Source organism: Bubalus kerabau, chromosome 15 (assembly GCF_029407905.1).
Source record: "Bubalus kerabau isolate K-KA32 ecotype Philippines breed swamp buffalo chromosome 15, PCC_UOA_SB_1v2, whole genome shotgun sequence".
NCBI lineage: Eukaryota > Metazoa > Chordata > Mammalia > Artiodactyla > Bovidae > Bubalus > Bubalus kerabau.
Genome location: NC_073638.1, coordinates 25,545,588 through 25,556,360, shown reverse-complemented (window position 1 = coordinate 25,556,360; position 10,773 = coordinate 25,545,588). Strand labels below are relative to the sequence as shown.

General features: G+C 48.9%; 1 long non-coding RNA gene across 1 annotated transcript; it reads left to right on the top strand.

Moving 5' to 3' along the window:
* The first annotated feature begins 226 nt into the window (after positions 1 to 226).
* On the top strand, positions 227 to 6,879 carry LOC129628021 (uncharacterized). Its single transcript, XR_008702692.1, has 4 exons — positions 227 to 863; positions 4,350 to 4,379; positions 5,919 to 6,037; positions 6,504 to 6,879. It is a non-coding gene; the product is annotated as an uncharacterized LOC129628021 (long non-coding RNA).
* The last annotated feature ends 3,894 nt before the right edge of the window (positions 6,880 to 10,773 follow it).

The following is a 10,773-nucleotide window of genomic DNA, read 5'->3' as shown; positions in this document are numbered from 1 at the left end:
TTGAAATCAATTTGCAAGGCTGCACTGGGTCTGCTGCCCAGAGCTTGATGCTGCTGCCGTTCTATGTCTGGCTAGATGGAGAGTTGGGAATTGGGGTGATGACGGTGGGGGTCTGTGGCTGGTGGAGCAGATCTGGTCGAGGGGGATACCCACCCCAGAGGAGCCTCGGAGATCAGAGGACCATGGCGGAGTGCAGGGTCGAGGTAGGGACAGACTGAGCGGACCTTGGAGGGGGGTCTCTCTCATGCTGTCCCCTGCCCTCCCCACCCCTCCAACTCTCCCTGCAGCCTCTGGTCCTGAATCAATACGAAACCTTCTCACTGGAGAGAGTGAAGCATGAAATCCAGTCTCAGGGTGGGTGGGCAGAGGTGAGGGCTGCCAGCCTGGGGAGGAAAGTCCCTGCCGTGGTCACCGGAGGAACGCGCTAACTTTAGGGTCTCTGGCTTTCGAGAATCCTGCTTGTCCTGCCGCAGTCACCGGGGGCTCCTATGAAAGTATGGATTTGTCTGGGTTTCTCTGTTTAATCCCAAATCTGTCAGGCCTTGTTAAATTTGATGGGGCCTGAAAGGTCTGGTGTTAAGCAAATACTCGGTGACCAGAGTCTTTGATGAGGATCAAACTGCAGCTTAATCCTGAGGTAATGGCTTTGCCCGTAATCCCAGGAGGCTGGGGATAAGTGAGGGGGAGGCAGAATCCAGGAGGCTGCCTGGAGCTGAGCGTGGAGTGAACAGGGATGGAAGAAGGAAGGAGGAGAGGTCGGCTGCCCCTGCAGCTGGGAGTCCCCAGTGAACCCAGCGTCCCATCCCTTGGAGTTGGAGGACGTCCAAACAGCCACCTAGGGGACGCCTCCCCCCAGAATGAGGGTGAGGCAGAGAGAGCCCCCTGTTTATGCAGATGGCTTTGGACAAAGATAAAAACTGAAGGGAGACCAGAAGAAAAAGGGATTAAACTACTTCAAGATCCTCAAGTGGGCAGGCCCCGGGGATTCCCCTGCCTGGTCTGGGCAGAGTTGTCCAAGTAGAGGGGTTGCCTGAGGGACCCCTGCCTCCTCCTTGCAGGAGGCCAGGCTCTGCAGGCAGCAGGTTGGGAGAGAGCAAGGACCCCCATCACCACCAGACTGGGATGCAGAGGCCCAAGTGGCTGCACTTCAAGTCCTCTTGCTGGCCAGGGTGCTGGATGCCCTGAGCTGGGCACAGCGGGATGGGGGACTGGGAGACATGGGTTGGGGACAATCAGGAGGCAAGTGCCAGGCGGTGGCCACATTCTGCCACCTTCTGTACAAACCAGGGTTGATCACACCACCTCCAGCTGCTCTGAAGAGGGCCGCTGTGCTCCTCCTCAAGGTACCTGATTAAACATTCATGGGGAAAAAATAAATAAAATAAACATTCTGCAAAGAGATGCTTAAGCAATCAGGCGCTTCAGGGGGTGGGTTCCCACAGCGCTGTAACCACAAGCCCTAGGGGTAATCGGCATTTAATGTCTCCAGCAGCTCCTGGGTTCCACACCCAGGGGCTGTTGCCTTGGCGTCCCTCCCCAGAGGCCCCGCCCCTCCCAGGGAGGCTGGGAATCTCAGAGCCATTTACCTCAGCTGTTTCTCTTTCTCTCCTTCTCACTTTGCTTTATGGCGTTAAATACCACCTGTGCGGGAGGGAGGGAGGGAGGAACCAGCTCTCCCAGGGAAGGAGGTGGGGATGGAGAGTCGCCCTGAGGGATAAGTCAGACTCTCCTGCAAGGTGTGAGATTCCTGAAGCCTGTGTGGCCTCTGATATGGTGGGTCAGGCTGCCCAGTCCTTCCTTTTGTCACTGAGCAAGTGCTTATGGAACTACGAGAAGATGTGTGTGTATGTGTGTGTGTGTCCTGCCTTCTCAGAACTTGCAAGTTCCCAGAGGGGTATTAATAAGAAAGCAGACAATGAGGCTGGGTGATAGTAGGCACTTAACAAGTGACAAATGCTGTTCCAGATGCTTTAGTGCACTGTTTGATTTAACTTTCATGACCGCTCAGTGAGGAAGATGCTGTTGGCCCATTTAACAGATGTAAACAGGCCCCGAGAAGTCACTGGCTCAAGTTATACAGAGCAGGGATTTGAACCCAGATACCTAGACTTAAGGCTCATGCTTTACCACAGCTGCTCTAGATAACTAACAATATCAAACGTGCTTTGGCAGGGGAGGCCTTCCAGAGGGGGTGAGTCCTCTGGTGTCCTCAGAGTCTTAGCTGAGTCCTCTAAAGCACTGGATTTGTTCAACTCAATAGCAAGGTGGTTGGTGGGGGGTGGGGAGCGGGGAGTGGGGAGCACACTCCCAGAGAAACGCACACAATTTGAATCGCAGGCACCCTCTAGTGTCCAGGTGAGACTGTCCCAGGACTCGCTCCTCTCCTAAGCACACTGCCTGCAGAAATAAACATGTAGTAACAGCATCTGAGGTCGGGGGTAGGTGGCAGCCAGAGGCTCCTCTGGGTGCTGCGGGCTACTTGGGCGTCTCAGGAGGAGGAACGCTGACCCCCGGGCAACTGAATGCGTGTTGGACTAATACGCTGGTTAAAGGAGTGAAGTGAGTGTAGGGGCTCATCTTCTGGCACTTTCCATCCTTCTGGCAGCAAAAACAAGCTCTCCAGACCAGAAGAGTTTTCTTGGCATATTAAAGTAATTCACTGTGCATCTGTAGTCAAGTACACACCCACGCCCTCTTATTCATATGGCGTCTCTTTTAATTGGCCTTCTCCATAGCTAATTACTTGTCAGGTAAAGGGTTACTCATTGCACAGAGGACATCTGTCCATCAGGACATGGGCAAGGCCAGGGCCACAACTTTGTGGGGAAGCCATCATTCGGAGTGCAGGCCATAGGGCCAGGTGGGGTCTCGAAGCCGACTCCAGAAAGGGGTAACCTTGGAGATAATCAGGAGATAATGGAGGGAGGGGGCCAAAAGGCCAAAGATCTGTGTTCAATTCCTCATCCCTCCATCCATTCCTGAGTCTGTCACTTTGCCAGGAGCTGGATTCACCACCATTCAGGATGGCATCAGTGTGATATGTCCCAAGATGGGACTTGTGGGATCCGAAGGTCCCAAGCACCAGCTTCTGAGGAGAAGCTGGACTTCTCGTCATCCCTGAATGCTCCTTGGCACTCCATGCAGGGCACTGGAAATGAACTGCTCTGGTGGAGACTGTGGGTATAGATGCTTACAGCTCAGAGTCCCATCTCTTGATTTTGCAGAGAAAGGAAAGGAAGGCCAGAGAGGGTAACTAAACTACTTGATGGCACACAGCAAAGTCCGGACCTGCACTCAGCTCTCTAGACCCTGAGTGCGTGGTTGCTTTCACACTGCTTTGCCAGTTACGGGGGCTGGATGCACCCTTGATGACAGACAGGAGACAGTTGTTCAGCAGCTGACCTAGGAAGGGGTGCATTTTATTCTGGATGGTGCTCTCCCCAGCTCTCTTCTTTTGCATTAAGAAAAACAATCATTGCATATTTTAATGCATATATATGGAATCTAGAAAAATAGTACAGATGAACCTATTTGCAGGGCAGGAATAGAGACACAGACATAGAAAACAGACTTGTGGACACAGTAGGGGAAGGAGAGTTCAGTTCAGCCGCTCAGTCATGTCTGACTCTTTGTGACCCCACGGACTGCAGCACACCGGGCCTCCCTGTCCATCACCAATTCCCAGAGTTTACCCAAACTCATGTTCACTGAGTCAGTGATGCCATCCAACCATCTCATCCTCTGTCGTTCCCTTCTCCTCCCGCCTTCAATCTTTCCCAGCATCAGAGTCTTTTCAAATGAGTCAGCTCTTTGCATCAGGTGGCCAAAGTATTGGAGTTTCAGCTTCAACATCAGTCCTTCCAATGAATATTCAGGACTGATTTCCTTTAGGATAGACTGGTTGGATCTCCTTGCAGTCCAAGGGACTCTCAAGAGTCTTCTCCAACACCACAGTTCAAAAGCATCATTTCTTCTTCGCTCAGCTTTCTTTTTAGTGAGAGAGGTTGGGACCAATTGAGAGAAGCATTGAAACATCTACATATGTACAATAGACAGCTAACGGGGAGCTGCTGTATAACACAAGGAGTTCAACCCAGTGCTCTCTGATGACCTAGAGGGGTGGGATGAGGGGGAGTGGGGAGGGAGGTTCGAGAGTCAGGGGATGTATGTATACTGAGAGTTAATTCATGTTGTTGAATGGTAGAAACCAATATAACGTTGTAAAGCAATTATCCTGCAATTAAAAATAAATACATTTTTTTTTAAAAAGAAATGCTTTCTTTAGGAAGTGGGAATCTCGGGGCGAGGTAAGGTTGCTGTGAACTTCACTTTCTGTATCTGTCCGGCAGAGTCCATTGAGAGAGACAGGCCTCTCAGAGGTGAGTGAAGCGCGTTGCCCTGCTGTCAGTGAGGATGAGGGCTGAGCCGCTGATCGATGGCTTCTGCAGGTGACATCCTGGTGAGGCGGTGAGCGGAGGCTGGGGCTTGAAGTCACGTGGAGTGGATGCTCTCTGTCTGGCCTGCACATGCGCACACGCGTTAGAGGAGGGACACAGCCCTAGGGACAGTGGCCATGATCTGCTGCTTCTGTGGGAGGAGTGATACTACATGTTTTGCTAAGGATTTCCCAGCCTCCTCAGGCATTTGGTACCAGCTCCCGTCCCGGGAGATTTGTGCCCAGGCTGAACCCCCTCCATCTCCTGGGGTGAGTTTAGTAACAGACCTCAGAGATGCTTTCAGTGGTGCTTCTTGGGGTTTAGTGGAAAGTTCATGAATGAATTAAAATCCTAGGTTTGCCTTTTACTAGTCATAAGAACTTAATATCTCTGAGCCTCAGATTTCCCATCTGTATAATGAGACTGTTGTGGGTGATCCCATGATACAGACCATAACAAGGTATTAAATGGTGGTCCCCCTTTTCCTAAACTAGTTCCAGATTAGCCTGGAGCCCTCCCAATAAAGGGTCCTTATGAGCATTTGCAAAGAAAAAAAGGCAAGAGGCTGAAAAATATGTGTTAACTCTAAATCATCATTCACAAGTCTGTAGTATTTACTAGACAAAAAGGATGATTTCCATAGGCAATGGATCTTTGCTAAGGGCAAACTCTTATCTGTGTAACACAGCTTTTATGTTAGATTCTGAGGAAGCAGCTATTTTCACTTTTGGATGAAGAATGGAAGCAACCAGAATCCTTGACTTCTGCCCCATCCAGACAGGGCTTTTTGTTATTGCTGTTTAGTCATTTCAGTTGTGTCCGACTCTTTGAGACACAATGGACTATAGCCCTCCAGGCTCCTCTGCCCATGGGATTTCTCAGGCAAGAATATTGGAGTGGGTTGCCATTTCCTTCTCCAGGAGATCTTCCCAACCCAGGGATCGAATTCAAGTCTCCTGCATTGGCAGGTGGATTCTTTATCACTGAGCCACCTGGGAAGCCTCTTTGGGGACATTAGAGATGCCCTTAACACAAATTTGACATAAAGGATGCCCTGGTTTCACCAGCTGTGAAACCCTGTGAGAGTTACCTGAACTGTCTGTGCCTCAAGTTCTGTCATCTATAAAACAGGGACAATACAATCCCTATAACCTGGACCAGAACTAACTGGGTTAGTACACGGGAGCCACTGGAACTCAGTGGGTGCTCACAAAATGTTAGCAGCTATTATTGTTACTTGGCTTTGGTATCAGAACTCAGTGTCAGGTCCCAGCCCTGCCACTAATTAGATGTGGTAAATTGGGTTGTTGTTCTGTCTCCCTAAGCCTCAGTTTCTCATCCGCTGAATGGTCATACTCATGGAACTGTCTTACGGGCTGGTAGGAGGATTAGATGAGATCTGATGGACCCTAAGTATATGGAACAGTGTCTGGAACATGGCAAACACTCAGCAAAATTTCTATTTTGTGTAATATTATGCAGGGATCCCTGCACTGCCCACTAGGATCCTCTCCGTGGCCCACCGCCTCCTGGTATTCACTCCCAGACACACTGGTACATGCCTGGGAGAGTGTGATCAGTGAAGTCTTCAAAACCTGGAGGTCTCCCATTTTTTTTTTAAATATATCTTATTGAAATATAGTTGGTTAATAATTTCTCCTGTGCATCAAAGTGATTCAGTTATACACGTATATATACTTATATATAAATATATTTTTTTCATTTTCTTTCACACTGTGGCTTATCACAGGATAGTGAATATTGCTCTCTGTGCTATCCAGTAGGACCTTGTCTATCCTTTCTATATGTAATAGTTTGCATTTGCTAACCCCAAACTCCCAGCCCATCTCTCCCCTACCTCCCCAGACCTATTCTGATTTGCAAGCCTGCTTTAAGTAACACAACTGCCTTACAGGTATGAAGCGCTTCCTATTGTTTCAAACATATTTTTCAAAGATAGAAATGAATCACATTCAAATAATTCCCTGTCTTGAACCTTTGTTGGTCCTCACAAAAATTCTAGAAGATAAGGGTGTATATTATTAATCTTTTCTTTTTTTTTAATAGATAAGGATCCCTGGAGAAGGAAATGGTAACCCGCTCCAGTATTCTTGCCTGGGAAATCCCATGGACAGAGGAGCCTGGCGGGCTACAGTCCATGGAGTAGCAAAGAGTCGGACACGACTTAGGGACTAAACAACAACAATGTGGATGAGGAAACAGAGGCTTGGAGAGGTTAAATGCTTTATCTGAAGCATTCAACAAGTTAACTACATGCTCTGCTCCAAAATTCATGGTTCTGCAAGAATAATAAGCACTTATGGATTGTTTTACAGTTAAGAAAGACTTCCTCATGCACTATCACATCTGATTGTCACAGTGATTCTGCTGGAGTAGGTCTTTTTAATATGCCTGATGCACAGACCCAGAAAGGTCTGCTGACCATCACCCAGCAAGCAAACGATGAAGGCGAGGTTTAAATTCATGTTTTCTGGTTTCTTTTGTGTGTTCTTTCTACTTGCCATTTTCAGTTCAAAATCCAGCTTAGCTAAAGGCAGAAAAGGGCAAAAAACAAAAACAAACCCCAAAACACCCAAACAGGACACCAGCTGAAGAGAGGCAGCCGCTCCCCCAACACACGCGGGCCACCCAGGGATTTCCGACAACAGCGTGGATCAAGGTATCCAACAGAAAGCATGGAACTCTCCCAGCCAGCCTTCCACCGAAAGGTGTAATTAGGGAGCTGACAGGCTGCACGCGCAGTGCTGCTAATGGGTCCACCTGTGAGAGGGACCTGGCGAGCACCGGTAATTTGGACAGAGTGCTGCACTCAAAGGAGACCCAGGCTTCAGGTGCCCTGCCTGACCCCTCCGCCCCCACCCGGGGCCAGAAGCATCCCCAGGACACAGGAGGAAGGGGCTCGGCCTAGACCCCATGGGTGACACAGAAATATTTGCCGTGGTGCTTGCTGCACATTATGCTAAAAGTGTGTCAGATTTCAGAGGCAGTCTGGGCGGGAACCATGGAAACAGGTTAGGGAAGAGGAGAAGCTGATTGCTGTTGTCGTGTTTGTGAGGGAAGGATGAGCTGGAGGGAGCCGCCCTCCCTCCTCCACATCCTCCGCTGTGGCTCCCGGTCCTGACCCCCCACCCGAGGCCCACCCGCCCCCGGGGCCCTTGATAAGGAGTCTCCCTCCCAAGCACACAGCCGCATCAGGGAAAAGAGGGCCAAGGACGGGCTGTGTTGATCTGTGAGCCTGCTCCCCTGACTCTCACGCAGAACCCCCAGCCCCGTTGGAACAACCGGTTCCCAGGCACTGAATCCCCACTAGGTGCCACACACAATGAGGGATGCTTCCCCTACGGTATCTCCAACCCCCCCAGCAACTCTCAAGTTGGCAGCCTTACCCTCATCCCGTGGCTTCCCAGGTGGCACTAGTGGTAAAGAACCCGCCTGCCAGTGCAGAAGACGTGAGAGATGCAGGTTCTGTCCCTGGGTCAGGAAGACCCCCTGGAGTAGGGCATGGCAACCCACTCCAGTATTCTTGTCTAGAGAATCCCATGGACAGAGGAGCCTGGTGGCTACAGACCATGGGGTCACAAAGAGTCAGACATGAGTGAAGAGACTTAGCACGAACGATTCACAGCAGGATGGAGATGGGATCCTTTCGCTTTCTGCCAGTGGGGCTTTTCTGTGGACCCAGATGCAGGCACCAACGCCCCATCCTGTAGGGTTCTGTCTCTAGGAAGCCTCACCAGCTTCCCTCTTTTCCTGCGCCTCAGCGATGCCATCACCATGGTTCCCAGACTCTTGAGCAGAGAATCCATTTTCTCTTCTAGTCAAGAGCAGGGAGACAACTCTGGATAAAAAAGCTCTTGAAGAGCATCCCGGGTCACATGGAGGTGTGAATACAGGGTAGAGGGGCCGACAGTGCAGCCTGCACCACAGAGCCTGAGAGGAGTGGGGGCAACCAGCTGTGCTCCGCTCCCAGGTCAGAGAGCTGTCTGTGAGACTGAAGGCGGAGGAACCAGAACCCATCCTGGGAGAACAGCGCCCAGTTCTGAGATGGCACAACAGGGGTTTTCAGCACCCTAAAGCTTCTGGCCCCTGAGAGCCTGGAGCTTTGCTTTCAAGTGACTGAGATCAGAGACTCACACCCAAGGGTGTTGGTTCCATGCAGAGTGGGGTGGGGCAGGGAGTGGGGAGGATATTCCGCGGACGGGGAGGGAGGGACAGACACATTTGGACAGGGCTTTCTGATTGGCTGGGGAGGATGCGCCCTGGCTTCCAGGAGACATCAGATGGAGGACCAGGGCTTTCTAGGGGAGGAACACTTTTTACTCTTCTCCTCTGGGAGCAAGGTTGAAAAAGTCCACAAATAACTTCTTCTTCTTCTTCTTTTTTTTTTGTAAATTCAAGTAGAAAAAAGTACTTCAAGACAGGACAGAGAAGATGCCAGTACAGGTGTTATGGATATCTAACTGTGTGTGGAGTACTGTATCTGCTTCTTTCTGTTCTGGAAGAGACATCCCTGTTCTAAGCAAAGCCCTCATGTGTGTGTGTGTGTGTGTGTGTGTGCTTTTAAATTGTATTGGTAACTATTATTAGTGAAAAAATAGAGAAATTCTCTAAAGACAGAAAGTTCAACAATAAAATGAATAATTTTAAGGAACTGAGTGGGAAGAGACAAATGGGAACCATGAATTAAATTCTATTCTCTCAAATATCATGTACCTTAAAAAGCAAAAGCCATGCAATAGCTTAGGATTAATAACAAATTCAGAAATGAAGATTTCTGGTTCTTGTTGACACAGCAGTACAATCTTTGATAACTTTCAATCCCAAGAACTGAGAAGACAGCAAACATGGTTAATATCTTCCAACATAAGAATCTATAGAAATGACATGTTAATAACCTGTTGTTGTTGAGTAGCTAAACTGTGTCTGACTCTTTTGCAACTCCATAGACTGTAGCCCACCAGGCTCCTCTGTCCATGGGATTTCTCAGGCAAGAATAATGGAGTGGGTTGCCATGCCCTTCTCCAAGGGAATCTTCCTGACCCAGGGACTGAACCTGTGTCCCCTGCATTGGCAGGTGGATTCTTTACCACTGAGCTACCTGGGAAGCCCAATAACTTTTACTGATTATTTAATGAATGGTTGACTTTCCATCCTGGTGTTTTAGGGCCACATAGACAACCAGCCTGGACATTTCAGTTCTAATCCCCTTTCATTCTTTAACCTGGTGACTTTGTTTTTATTTTCTTATTTTTTATTGACGTATAGTTGACTTACAATATTATATTAATTTCTGCTGTATAGCAAAGTGATTCAGTTATACATATATATATATATATATATATATATATATACACACACACATTCTTTTTAATATTCTTTTCCATTATGGTTTATCATAAGATACAGAATATAGTTCTCTGTGCTGTACAGTAGGACCTTGTTGTTTATCCATTCCATGTGTAAAAACTTACATCTGCTGACCTCAGCCTCCCCTTTCATCCGTGTTTATGATCTCTTTCCTCAGGAAACCAGTCCCAGGGTTATCACCCCACCTTGGACCACCTTGTAAATTCTGCTTCTGTTTGCCACTGCTGCTTCTTCTCAATCTTTAGAAAGTCTTTTCCTTCTAAGACTCTCCCTAAATCCTGCATCCCCTTTTCCTTTTGGTACTATCTCTTGTCTTTCACCATACCTTTTCTTGAAAGAGTGATCAACATTTGTTCAGTTCAGTTCAGTCACTCAGTCGTATCTGACTCTTTGCAACCCCATGAATTGCAGCACGCCAGGCCTCCCTGTCCATCGCCAACTCCCGGAGTTCACTCAGACTCACGTCCATCGAGTCAGTGATGCCATCCAGCCATCTCATCCTCTGTCGTCCCCTTCTCCTCCTGCCCCCAATTCCTCCCAGCATCAGAGTCTTTTCCGATGAGTCAACTTTTCACATGAGGTGGCCAAAGTACTGGAGTTTCAGCTTTAGCATCATTCCTTCCAAAGAAATCCCGGGGCTGATCTCCTTCAGAATGGACTGGTTGGATCTCCCCCCATTTTTATTCCATTTGCTCTCTGGTCCATGAAAATGAATTTCTGCTCCCACTGTTCATGTCTGCTTCATTTGGCCAACATCGATTGAGCATCTACTGTGTGCTCCCCAACCTCCACACCCAGGTACTGGGGATACAGCCAAGCAGTCCCTGCCTATAGGACCTTCCTCCCACTTAGTAGGGCAGACAGACATTAAGACAGATGACACAGACAAATAGCAGATGACCACAGTGATAAGTATTAAGAAGGCATGGGATGTGGGGCTGCAAGAGCA